The sequence below is a fragment of the Ranitomeya imitator genome, chromosome 4, assembly GCF_032444005.1.
Source record: "Ranitomeya imitator isolate aRanImi1 chromosome 4, aRanImi1.pri, whole genome shotgun sequence".
NCBI lineage: Eukaryota > Metazoa > Chordata > Amphibia > Anura > Dendrobatidae > Ranitomeya > Ranitomeya imitator.
In genome coordinates, this window is record NC_091285.1 from 632,277,567 (window position 1) to 632,290,647 (window position 13,081).

Below are 13,081 nucleotides of genomic sequence, written 5' to 3' on the forward strand. Positions count from 1 at the left end.
ATTGCTTGCAGGGCCCATGAGTTCACCAGAGATGCCAATGTCGCCCTCAAATGGGACAAAAAACGAACCAGGAATCGACTTCTGGTGGCTGAGTCTCCAAGTACCCCAGAAGCACCTCTACAGGAAGAGTTCCAGAGGACTGAGCGGGCCAATGCCGGAATTCCCCCTAACTGGTATGCACAAAATGAATTTGCCTAGTCCCCGATACAACAGAAAACAAAGGAATGCGCTCAACTCTTTGCTGAACTCAGGCTACCTTTGAACTCGAAAGGATTCTAAATAACAAGCCAAAAGGGGGGAGGAATGTAATAAGATGCAGTAAAATCCCTGAAGAGCCCTTGCAGGATGTGCCATTTATGAAGAGAGACTGCCATCTTCTGGTCAGGCGAAATAAAGTGGAACTACATTGTGCTGGAAGATTTGCAAGGGGAGCGACTTCGTCTGCTGGATCTGATCAGGAAGGACTTCCTTGTTTTAAAAGCTCTGCACGCCAAACCACAGGCAGATTTGGCACCAGAGAAGAGAGTGGAGCAGACATGCTCTAGTAATGTCGCTGAGGCCAGCGTAACAGGCCTCAGAGGAAAGTCTACACCAGCAAGGTGTTGGCCATCGCCTGACAAGGCCCAGATTCTGCACAGGAGGACTCCGAGTTCCGCATGCATGGGTGGGGACCATGATTCGTGCTCCACACCAATAAAGCTCAAGAGGCCATATGTTGCCTATCAAGAGCCGAGGCCTAGCCCAATCCATTCCAATCCTAAGAAACTTCTGTCGGCGGTCAAGCTGAGAAGATCCTTGAGGGGACTGCAACAGGCGGGACGTGACTGAGACTGTTGGAGGACAGTGCGTGTGAGCAGGGCCGTCACTTCCAGCTATCTTTCATGGTACCATGGTCGGCTGGGCTTAGGGTCTGAGGTCGGGAGGGTGCAAGTTGGTGGGTTGGAGACTCAGCTGGCTTAATGAGTATGTTAGAGAGAAAACCCTTGGCACCCAGATTTACAGAAAGAGAACTTACGTGGTGGCTCCCACGGCTGGGTACCCTTTGGGAACCAAACATTAACGTTAGATAAAGACTTCCTTTGCCTTTTCAAGTTTATTGTTACCTTTGTTTGTTAATATGCCTAGTACTTACACTAATTGTTTAGAGTTACTTCAATTCACTATATATACAATAAATAGAATTATGATCATCCCTGACTGCCTTCGCATTGTGCCTCTTTGACAGGATGACAGTATAGGATCCTCGGGGGCGCTCCTGTAGAGGCAATGTCTGGGTGCAGGTGTTGGTGCACCCCTGATGTTAGTGCAGTCAGAAAAAACAGACACACGTGTGAACTTGTAAACATAACGCTTCTTTGCTGAAGGAAATAACAGGTTACTATAGTTTACAGCATAGGATACATTTACTGTTTTGTGCATGAAAGGTGGTTTCATTTCCTTGTGAAGCTGCAGGATTGGGGCTTCTCAGGCCGGCTAATCTGCAGTTCACTTCACTTGCTAGTGGAGGAATTGTTACAGGAAAGCACAGCCCAGGTAATGCTTCACTGAAAAAGCAACCTTCATGGGCTGGCTCCACGTGGTGACACACTAGTAGTACAATTTTAGGTTCTACGTTTCTCTATTGCAGCGGGAAAAGTAGACAAAGTTTGTGGCATGACAGACATGTTGCACTGATTCCGGCTGGAGGCGCATAAAGAAACTAGTGTGCAGAAAAGCACTTGTTCAGCCTTATCTCCCCTGACTTCATCAGGCTTCACTACTTTGTGAAGGGGACTATGTGAAGAAAGATGTCCCTTCAGCGTGGACTGGAATTAGATTCGGGTAGTAGTAGTTCTTCCTTTCCTTGAACTAGATGGGACTGAACTGGTTTGTACAGGAAATATGTACTGGGAGACTCCTCCTAGCCATTTCTTTGGTAGTTCGTGGTGAGGAGACTGGATACCTAACTTTCAAACTCATTAGTTATGACCGAACGTGCTCGGAAAAGGTTTTATCCGAACATCCTCTGGTGCTAACCGAGTGTCTTTGGCGTGCTCGAAAAATATGGCCTAACAAACAGACAATCAATGCATGTCTTGCAGCTAACAGCCATGTGCGGGGACTCGAATATATTTTTCGATCACACCAAAGACACTCGGTTGAGCATGGTCGCTTATCACTAATACACGAACATCAGCAAGTAGATGGCAGCAAAGTACAAAGCACCTTGCACAATAATCAGTCCTCAGTGTACGCACATACAGTGCATTAAGTCACAGAGCCCACAGGGCACACTGGCACAAATCTACTGCCACACCACAACTGTTTCATTCAGCAGCAGTAGAACATGTACTGGGATACCACAATATTACTTTGCATTGCATCTAGGAGAGTAGAATTACCGTATATAATATACAGTTGCTCTGTACTAAGAGATTTATAATAGTTAGCAATCTATATCTCTGGAATTTGTCAGAGCTATTATAAAAGCGTCTGTCGCAATGCAATCATGAAGTGATATTTGTTGCACAAGAGCTGACACTTCACATGACTCCTGCATGTTGAGCCAGCACCTGTGTCACTTCTCATTATATGAATAATCCTCTCGTCTGGGTAAGTTTACCTTGGACTCTTTCCGACACTACTGTGAAGAAGCCACATAAGTCATTCCCATGATACACTTCTAATCTCTGTGCTTGATGAAAGCATCAAATGACTGCGTTTTGTAAGACTAAATGTTATTTTATTACCGGCAATAAGGAACATAACATTGCACAAAAGTAATTTGTTGGCAGTATGTAGCAACCCTCATGAGATTCAATGGAGAAAAAAAACGTTTTTATGTTGTGTTCACACGGTGAGTTATTTTTTTTAAATTTGTCTGTTCCATTTAGAACATATAAATGGAAATAGCATCCTGTGCTTTCCTGTTTTAAATGGAGGTAGAGGATCCTTTTACTTTATTTAGGGTCTGCCTGGTTTCCGTCTATTGTTTATTATTAGAATGTCATGCAAACACTTATAAACTATTATAAATAATTTCATTTAAAAGGGGCTTACTACTTTGGGGGCATAACAGAGGCAGGAACAAAATTGTCTAGTGATTTGGGATAGAAAATGTAAATTGATGCATGTAAATATGTAATCAGTGCTCTTGTAAGGGTGGTTGACAATGACTGTCGTGTTCCTACCCCTGAAAACACCAATCGCGTTGTATATGTTGAGCCATGTGAATTGTGTTGTAATGCATTGTGATATGGTTATGCATAGTGATATCAGTAATATAGGGATGTATAGTTTATGGCTTAGCTCATAAGGTAGGTAGTAAAAGATAGCTGACTGTAGTTTAGGTAGTTACATTAGGGTAAGTTAGGAATTAATTTTGGGACTAGCCCGTAGTGGGAGGGGCTTAATGTTAGGGTAAGTGACTGTTTTCTATTGCTAGTTCTAGTTCAAGTGCAAGTGGAAAGAGTAATATGAGCAGTGCTGTTGTTGGGGTGATCTACAAGAAAAGGAGACTAAAGGACAGGGGAATAGTGAGATCCTAAAGTCACCGACTAGACAGAGGGGCCTTCCGAAAAATGGTTCTTGGAATCTTGGATAGTACGACGAGTTGTGAGAAGCACAAGCTTGTGGATCTCCCCGTCAGGGCGGTGGGGTACTCGGTACCGGGTCCTGCGGTTCACAAGGGGATGTCACGGTGGCTGACCCGGTCTGTGGCCCTGGGACGTCCGTGTAAAAGGGAAAGGTCTTTAAAGGGTATAAAGTTTGTGTTTGTGATGCCACCTGTGGTATTCGGTCAGGGTGACCGACGCTGCTTTAAGGGGTCCGCTGGGGTGATGTTATGGCAGCTAGATGGTATACCTTACCACAGGTGAAGTATGTCCCCAGGGCTTCCCAGTGTGTAGATGGTGAATGATGAATGGCGCAGTGAAGAACGAGGACACAAGGTTGCAGTCTCTTTATCTTTACTGAAGGCTTCAGCGTCCACAGTCTAGGGCACCAGACTACAGGGTAGGCAGAGTCCGGCCGGTTTGGAGGCAAGCCCAGAGTTCCCTTTGTCCAGGTGGAAATCAGTAGCCTTCCTTTGCGCTGCAGTGTTGTAGTCCCTTACTGCTAAGCTTCTCATAAGGTCCTCACAACTGTTGTAGATGTTATGTCTCTCTCTGTCCCCCGGATAGGAAAAACCCATATGACTGGTGGCTTGAGGCGGTTTATAGTGACTCTATCATGCCCCAGCCTCTAAGGGGTGCCACCGTGCCTCCTGGGTGTAGGGCGGACAGGTAACGTGAAATTAGCTGTCCTGCCAGTCTCTGGAGCAAGGCATAATGGTTGTTACTCCCCTGGTTTTCCGGCTACTATGCTTCTGCGCTTCAGAAGGAGGCAGCCTGTATAGGGTTGGTCCCCTTCTGATATCCACTCCTTTGCTACGACTTCCTTGCACGCTCGCTGCAATACAGTTCAGCCTTCGTTGTCTATTTCTAGGAGCTGCAGCTCTGAGGGCATGCATAGCTCCGTGTCCTTCTCCTTTGCTCTCTGACAGGATCCTACCTCTGCCAGGGACCAAATAACTGAGCGGAGCACAGCCAGCAACAACTGACTAACTTTCCCTACAGGCGACCAGTTTTACCAGTGTGGGGAGTGACCTAATAAATAGGAGCTAGAGCTCCCCCTGGTGGCCAGGAGTGTGAAATGTTTGTAATACCTGGATGCAGTTATCCTTCTTTGCCTCCAAACATAACACCACTCTCCCCTAGAGGAGAATGACATTACTGCAACGACCAGGACCCTGGGGCGCTGCACTTGCAAAACGCCAAAACTAACAGGCAAAAATAGGACTGAATTTGTGTGATTAGTGTGGGTCCTGATTGGTAGATACAGGGCTTCAGTATTGGAAAAAATAGGACGCGGAACCGCTGCGTGAGTAGAGAGACTTGCTGATCAGGACTGTGGTGACAAGCTTGGTTGTAACGAAGTAGGGCGAAACAGTGTGTTTCACTGGCCCTGGTGTAAACTACTGAAGACGGATACTGTGGGAATGAAAATACTGTAAGAGAAGACTTTGTACCCACTATCCCTTATACATAACCTTTACCAAGTTACAGTTCAGCAAAGATTTTATTTTTTAATGGAAATCTAATTTATTGAACTGCGGAAAGGAAGGTCCTGGCCAGCCAACACCATCGGCTACTACTGGCAGCATGCGCGGGTATACAGCCCTCACAGCATTAGCAGCAACACCCAGCCAGGACCCACACTTTCATGTAGCATACCAAGGTGTAAAAAGAGGAGACAAGAGCCTCGCCCACGGCTATCGTCCTACGCCATGCTACACTTGGTGTAATTGGCAGGATCAAGTTTTGCATCTGCGAGGACTGTGCAGTGCAAAGAAGACTGACAAGGAAGATGGCAACCATTAAATGGTCTAAGATGGCACCGAACAAGGACAGCAAGATGGAGGTGAGTGGCACCAAATGCGACACGGGCTCTCCCATCGTGGGTGTGACAGAGGCGAAAAGGTACAAAGTGCAGCCAAACCATTCAGCATGTATGCCTTCCCAGGGGAATACCACAACCAAAAGCACCAGCTGGGAGTGTCCGTAGTCGCAGAGTGAGGTGGAAGGAGAAGATCTTCCCAGGAAGGTGTGGCTTGAGGAAATGGGGAGGGACATTCGGAAAATGGTGAGTCAGGGTGGACTCCACCCTCTGAAAGGCGGGGCCATGACGGGCCTCAAGAAGTGGAAGAGACACCGCTATTTGTGGATTGCGTCTGCGAACCCTGCCAAAAGCAGAAATAGTGGATCCAAATCCAAAAACGTTGATAGACCGCATCGGGGCCTGTAGTGGCTCACCTAATTGAGAAGGGCGGGAATGCAGTGAGTGGTGGAGGCTTATGGCCTTGATGCAGTCAGAGGTGAAGCCAAGCTTCTTAACGGAACAGGTCACTCAATCTTTAGACTCTGAAATATGGACTGGCTGAATGCCTCAAAGCCTTGTTGGCCCAGTGTCCTGTTAGTCCCACACACTGAAGATTCCTCCTCCAACCCTGACGGTCTTTCCTCCAATCGTGGAGGCGCCTTCCCCAGACTTGGAGGTAGTGCTCAGCCCTGGGGATATACTTCTCATTACATAAAAGGAATGAAATGTGGGGGTCATCCAGGTTATGAAGAAGAAAGAGCAATGGGTCTGAGCCCAGCTGGAAAGTCCTGACTGAGAGGAGTTTGTCCGACAGATGACCCAGGGGGTCATGAGGTACTGTGACCACAGACAAGTCTTCGGTTTCATCATGGAGGAAGTGACCGGGTACAAGGTCTATATGAACGCCAGTTTTCTCCAAAAGGGGCCAAGCCTACAAGAAGAGTTCAGTTCCTCAAATAAGATGGACCAAGGTGCTGGTTCGCTACTGCAGTCTCCAGAATCAGGTCGCAGACAGGAGAGGTACCTGAAGATGTTCCTCCTCGACAGGGGGGGCCCTTCAGCACCTGGTGTTGCTACGTCCTTGGGAGCGAGACCACGGAACGACAGTGGGCAAATTGTCTTGAGTTCAGTCTTCTGAATCTCTGCAGTGCTCAGCAGGGGGCATGCTGTAGTGATGTCATTGTGCCATCTGCCCTGAGACATCACAGAGTCAGAGAACGCTGAAGACACTGGAGTTGCATGGAACAAGGAGAATATTTAAGGGGGGGCACCCGGTGTCAGCGCAGGCACTGGGTTCCCCCAACTCACAGATCCCATAGTGTGATGATGTCCCCAGAGGGCGAGTGGGCCCCCACTGTTCATCCAGGGCCCCGGCAGTTGCCTGGGTGTGGTGGGTTCTGACACCGACCCAAGCCGGTCGACCTCCTCCTCCTCTTCCTCCTCTTCCTCTTCTTCCACTTCCTCTTCCTCTTCTTCCTCTTCAAAATTTCTAATTTTTGGGGATTCAATTGACTTAAATTCAAACATATCCATAAAAATTAGTACCTCCTCCACACATGACTGCAGACTCGTATAGTCACATAAACCTCAGCATCGGAAGAACCAAAGAACGAAGACCAGTGCGGTGGACTAAGAAGCTGCAGTAGCGGGAGAGGCGGCTTAACCCCTTCCCCCTCAGCCAATTTTTCATTTTTTGTACTTTTTTTCCCTCCTCTTCTGCTAAAAACCGTAACTTTTTATTTTTCCTGACACATAGCTGTATGACTAGTTATAGTTTTATCTTTAATGTACTGGAAAGCATGCTAAAAATCACAAGTGTGGTGAAATTGGGGAAAAAATGCAATTATTTTTTAGTTTCCTACATTCTGTGGTGAAAGTTACTCTGGTTCATGATTCTCCAGGTCATTACAATTACAGCAATACCAATTATTTGTTATTTAAAAGGACAAAAAAAACCCCAGAAATTTGTATTAACAAATGTTGAGATTTGTGTTGCCATTTTCTGAGACCCACAATATTTTTTTTTTTCACTGATTGAGCTTAGTGAGGGCTTGTTTTTGGCCTGATGAGCTGATAGATTTTACTGGTCCCATTTTTGGCAATATACAGAGATTTTATCTGTTTTTATTGCATTTTTAGGGAGGAATAGTGAACCCAAAATACATTTTTGGCATTTATGAGGTTTTTTTTTCTTGTAACGTTGTTTACCAGCTAATTAATCTTCTATTTTGACCAGACTTTTATGAACGCAGATATACCAAATGTGTATTTTTTTAAGTTACTTTGAGAAACTATTTTAATAGATTAGATAAGTGATTAGCGATTTTTATAGTGGAAAAAAAAAGCAAAATACCTTTATCCTCCCAAAATGCTTTCAGCAAACTTGAAATTTACAAAAATTCCATTTGAAAATGGGCATTTCTGGCTTAGATCACGGTGGAGCTAAAGCGACCAAAACTAATGTTGGCCACTGCAGTTGGTGTTACCTTAATTACTAAATGGCGGCAATGAAAATTGTAGAGATCCACCATAACGTTATCTTATTGGTGACCGTACTAGTAAAGCGCATGTCGTGTCTCCCCCTTTGATGTGGGCTCCGGCGGTGAGCCCACATCAAAGTCGCGACATGTCGGCTGTTTTGTAAATCGCTATTCACCCACCGCTATTAACCTGTTAAATGCCACTGTCAAACGCTGACAGCGGCATTTAACTACCGCTTCCGGCCGCGCGGCTGGAAATGAGCGCATTGCCGACCCCCGTCACATGAGCGGGGTCGGCGATGCGTCATGATGGTAACCATAGAGGTCCTTGAGACCTCTATGGTTACTGATGCCGGCCTGCCGTGAGCGCCACCCTGTGGTCGGCGCTCATAGCACGCCTGCAATTCAGATACATACCAGCGATCTGATGAGCCATGGAGGCTATTGAAGCATGGCAAAAGTAAAAAAAAATGTTTTTAAAAATATGAAAAAAAAAATAAAAAAAATATAAAAGTTTAAATCACCCCCCTTTCGCGTGAAACCTACACATATTTCGTATGGCCGCATTCAGAATCGCCCGATCTATCAATAAAAAAAAGCATTAACCTGATCGCTAAACAGCGTAGCGAGAGAAAAAATTGAAACACCAGAATTACTTTTTTTGGTTGCAGCGACATTGCATTAAAATGCAATAACGGGCGATCAAAACAACGTATCTGCACAAAAGTGGTATCAATAAAAACGTCAGCTTGGAACGCAAAAAATAAGCCCTCACCCGACCCCAGATCACGAAAAATGGCACATTTTTTTAGCAAAGTTTTGAATTTTTTTTCACCACTTAGATAAAAAATAACCTAGACATGTTTGGTGTCTATGAACTCGTAATGACCTGGAGAATCATAATGTCAGGTCAGTTTTAGCATTTGGTGAACCTAGCAAAAAAGCCAAACAAAAAGCAAGTGTGGGATTGCAATTTTTTTTGCAATTTCACCACACTTGGAATTTTTTTTCCCGTTTTCTAGTACAAGACATGGTAAACACCAATGGTGTTGTTCAAAAGTACAACTCGTCCCGCAAAAAATAAGCCCTCACATGATCATATTGACAGAAAAATAAAAAAGTTATGGCTCTGGGAAGGAGGGGAGCGAAAAACGAAAAGGCAAAACTAAAAAGGGCCGCGACGGGAAGGGGTTTAATGTACAGTTAGGGCCAGAAATATTTGGACAGTGACACAATTTTCGCGAGTTGGGCTCTGCATGCCACCACATTGGATTTGAAATGAAACCTCTACAACAGAATTCAAGTGCAGATTGTAACGTTTAATTTGAAGGGTTGAACAAAAATATCTGATAGAAAATGTAGGAATTGTACACATTTCTTTACAAACACTCCACATTTTAGGAGGTCAAAAGTAATTGGACAAATAAACATAACCCAAACAAAATATTTTTATTTTCAATATTTTGTTGCAAATCCTTTGGAGGCAATCACTGCCTTATGTCTGGAACCCATGGACATCACCAAACGCTGGGTTTCCTCCTTCTTAATGCTTTGCCAGGCCTTTACAGCCGCAGCCTTCAGGTCTTGCTTGTTTGTGGGTCTTTCCGTCTTAAGTCTGGATTTGAGCAAGTGAAATGCATGCTCAATTGGGTTTAGATCTGGAGATTGACTTGGCCATTGCAGAATGTTCCACTTTTTGGCACTCATGAACTCCTGGGTAGCTTTGGCTGTATGCTTGGGGTCATTGTCCATCTGTACTATGAAGCGCCGTCCAATCAACTTTGCAGCATTTGGCTGAATCTGGGCTGAAAGTATATCCCGGTACACTCCAGAATTCATCCGGCTACTCTTGTCTGCTCTTATGTCATCAATAAACACAAGTGACCCAGTGCCATTGAAAGCCATGCATGCCCATGCCATCACGTTGCCTCCACCATGTTTTACAGAGGATGTGGTGTGCCTTGGATCATGTGCCGTTCCCTTTCTTCTCCAAACTTTTTTCTTCCCATCATTCTGGTACAGGTTGATCTTTGTCTCATCTGTCCATAGAATACTTTTCCAGAACTGAGCTGGCTTCTTGAGGTGTTTTTCTGCAAATTTAACTCTGGCCTGTCTATTTTTGGTATTGATGAATGGTTTGCATCTAGATGTGAACCCTTTGTATTTACTGTCATGGAGTCTTCTCTTTACTGTTGACTTAGAGACAGATACACCTACTTCACTGAGAGTGTTCTGGACTTCAGTTGATGTTGTGAACGGGTTCTTCTTCACCAAATTAAGTATGCGGCGATCATCCACCACTGTTGTCATCCGTGGACGCCCAGGCCTTTTTGAGTTCCCAAGCTCACCAGTCAATTCCTTTTTTCTCAGAATGTACCCAACTGTTGATTTTGCTACTCCAAGCATGTCTGCTATCTCTCTGATGGATTTTTTCTTTTTTTTCAGCCTCAGGATGTTCTGCTTCACCTCAATTGAGAGTTCCTTTGACCGCATGTTGTCTGCTCACAGCAACAGCTTCCAAATGCAAAACCACACACCTGGAATCCACCCCTGACCTTTTAACTACTTCATTGATTACAGGTTAACGAGGGAGACGCCTTCAGAGTTAATTGCAGCCCTTAGAGTCCATTGTCCAATTACTTTTGGTCCCTTGAAAAAGAGGACGCTATGCATTACAGAGCTATGATTCCTAAACCCTTTCTCCGATTTGGATGTGGAAACTATCATATTGCAGCTGGGAGTGTGCACTTTCAGCCCATATTATATATATAATTGTATTTCTGAACATGTTTTTGTAAACAGCTAAAATAACAAAACTTGTGTCACTGTCCAAATATTTCTGGCCCTAACTGTATGTAATGTATGCCAGACCTTGCAAGGCATTAAGGGTTAACTCTTCTGTAATGCGGGAAGGTTTGCCGTGAGGTGTTTGCCGGCCACTTCATTAGAGGACTCTTATTTCTAAATCTGAGAGTGCTTGAGGTAATGGCGGAGGACGTCACATAGTGTTGTGCTGATGACAGAGGTATATGTCACTGTGTGAAATGCCAAAGTGGACACAGCAGAGAGGTGCTAGAGGATGTGAAATGCGTCAGGTGGCGGCTAGCTAGAATTCGGTTTTGCCAGATTTTACTGCTCCTCCTCTCTATAACCCCCCAAGTCTTAAGGTGCCCATGTTTTCCATGAGGGAGTGAAGTAAGCTTCTGCTGGACACTTTTGGTGACGGCAACGTATATTCTATGAGATCTAAAGGATTGGGAGAGTTGAGAAATCCTCATACTCTTAAAATAGTCCATCATTCCTGCTGACATCGGTGGGTTCTGCCAACTTTGCATTACTACGTATTTGGGCCTTTACTTTCCTCACCCACCTTACTGTGGACATGCCACTCCCTGCAGGGATCACAGTAAAATGCCCAGAATATGTGCCACTGGCAGCATAAATGGCTTTTTATGAAATTTGCTCTAGTGTGTCTGACATAGGGAGAATTGTGAGACTGTTGACAGAATCTGTACAGCGCTGCAGAATATGTTGGTGCTATATTAGCAATAGAAAATAAATGATTTATAATTCTTTCTCTAAAACTATGTTCACCCAAATTAACAATAGTGCTCACTGCCCTCAGTTGTCTACACCCCATCATTTATTTATTAAAGGAAGCCTGATGCTTAATATGAATAGTCCTCAAATAAAAATAAAGAAATAATGTCCAATTTGATAGATAAATATGAGATAGATAATAGATAGATTATAGATAAACTAGATGGTAGCCCTATTCTAACGCATCGGGTATTCTAGAATATGTATGTAGTTTACTGTATTTATGAAGATTTTAGAATAATACATTGAATACACAGGATTCGGCCGGCCTGGTGCGACCAATTAGTGAAGCGTGGTTCAAATCCCGCACCAATTCGCGGCTGGACTGCACCTGATGCTGATTGTTTGCGGCCGGCCACGTAGTATATAGCACAGCCACGTAGTATATAACAGCCCATGCAGTAAATAGCACAGCCACGTGGTACATAGCACAGCCACGTAGTATATTACACAGCCACGTAGTATATAGCACAGCCCATGGAGAACACAGCACAGCCACATAGTATATAGCACAGCCCACGGAGTGTATAACAGCCCACATAGCATATAACACAGCCACGTAGTTTATAACAGCCCTCGTAGCATATAACACAGCTCACGTAGTATATAACTGCAGCGCCCCAGAGACCTGGTCGTTGCAGTATAGCGCTCTGCCACTAAGGGGAGCAGCGGTACGTCTGATGGCACTAAAGAGTTATCCTGACCAGGTATCACCAGAACACATTACACTTCACACTCCGGCCACTAGGGGGAGCAAAAGGCTTTATTTATTGGGCCACTCCTCACACTGGTAAAACTAGGGGCTGGGGAGGAAGTTAGTCAGAAGCTGACTGGGTTGGATTCAGGCAACATCCCGTGGCAGGGGGTGTTGCAGGGAGAAGACACAGGGGGGTCCCTGTCAGGCGTGGGAACCTGGCAGGTGCCTAGCGAACAGAACAGAACGTAACGGGACCGCGCCTGCACTACCTTGCGGTGGTATCCTAAGAAAGAGACAAGAAGGGAAGGATATTGTGGAACAGTGTAAATGAGATCAGCACAAAGGAGAGCCAGTAAGAGTCGTGCCGAGAGAGGAAGGCAACATCTTACTGAGGCACGTAGCCGGTGGCCGGATCACCGTAGGAGTAACTGACTTCAGGCCTTACTTCAAATTCCGCTGGACAGTTAATCATAGGTTGGCTGTCTACCTTCTACACCTACGAAGACATAGGGGGCAACATTGGGAGAGGGGCGTCTCTAGGGTCCCGGAAGACCTCCAAGCCTTCCCGTCAAACGGGTGGCGTCCTAGCCATAACATATCTGGGGGACGTTAGAAACTAGCAACATCTGGAACCAAAGAACGAGAGAGAGAGAGCTGTAGAGAACGAACGAACGAGAACAGCAGTTGTGAGGACTATTCCGAATGCTCAGCAGGGTAGGACTACAACACACAGGCGCTATTGGTAGGCAACGATTTCCATCTGTGAGGGAAACTCTGGATGTGCCCATCGGTCCGGCCGGTCTCAGAGAGCCTTGTTGAACGTACTCTGGATTGAGGATCCTGAAGCCTTCAGTAAAGAGGTAAAGAGACTGCAACCTTGTGTCCTCGTTATTGACTGCGCCTTACA

General features: G+C 45.3%; 1 protein-coding gene across 1 annotated transcript in view; it reads left to right on the forward strand.

Annotated features, from left to right (window-relative positions):
- Positions 1–503: 503 nt before the first annotated feature.
- The window catches only part of SFTPB (surfactant protein B), a 41,240-nt gene continuing 28,662 nt past the window's right edge, over positions 504–13,081 (forward strand). Inside the window, exon 1 of the mRNA XM_069762172.1 lies at positions 504–884. The gene's annotated coding sequence lies outside the window, so the exon portion shown is untranslated. The remainder of the gene's footprint in view (positions 885–13,081) is intronic.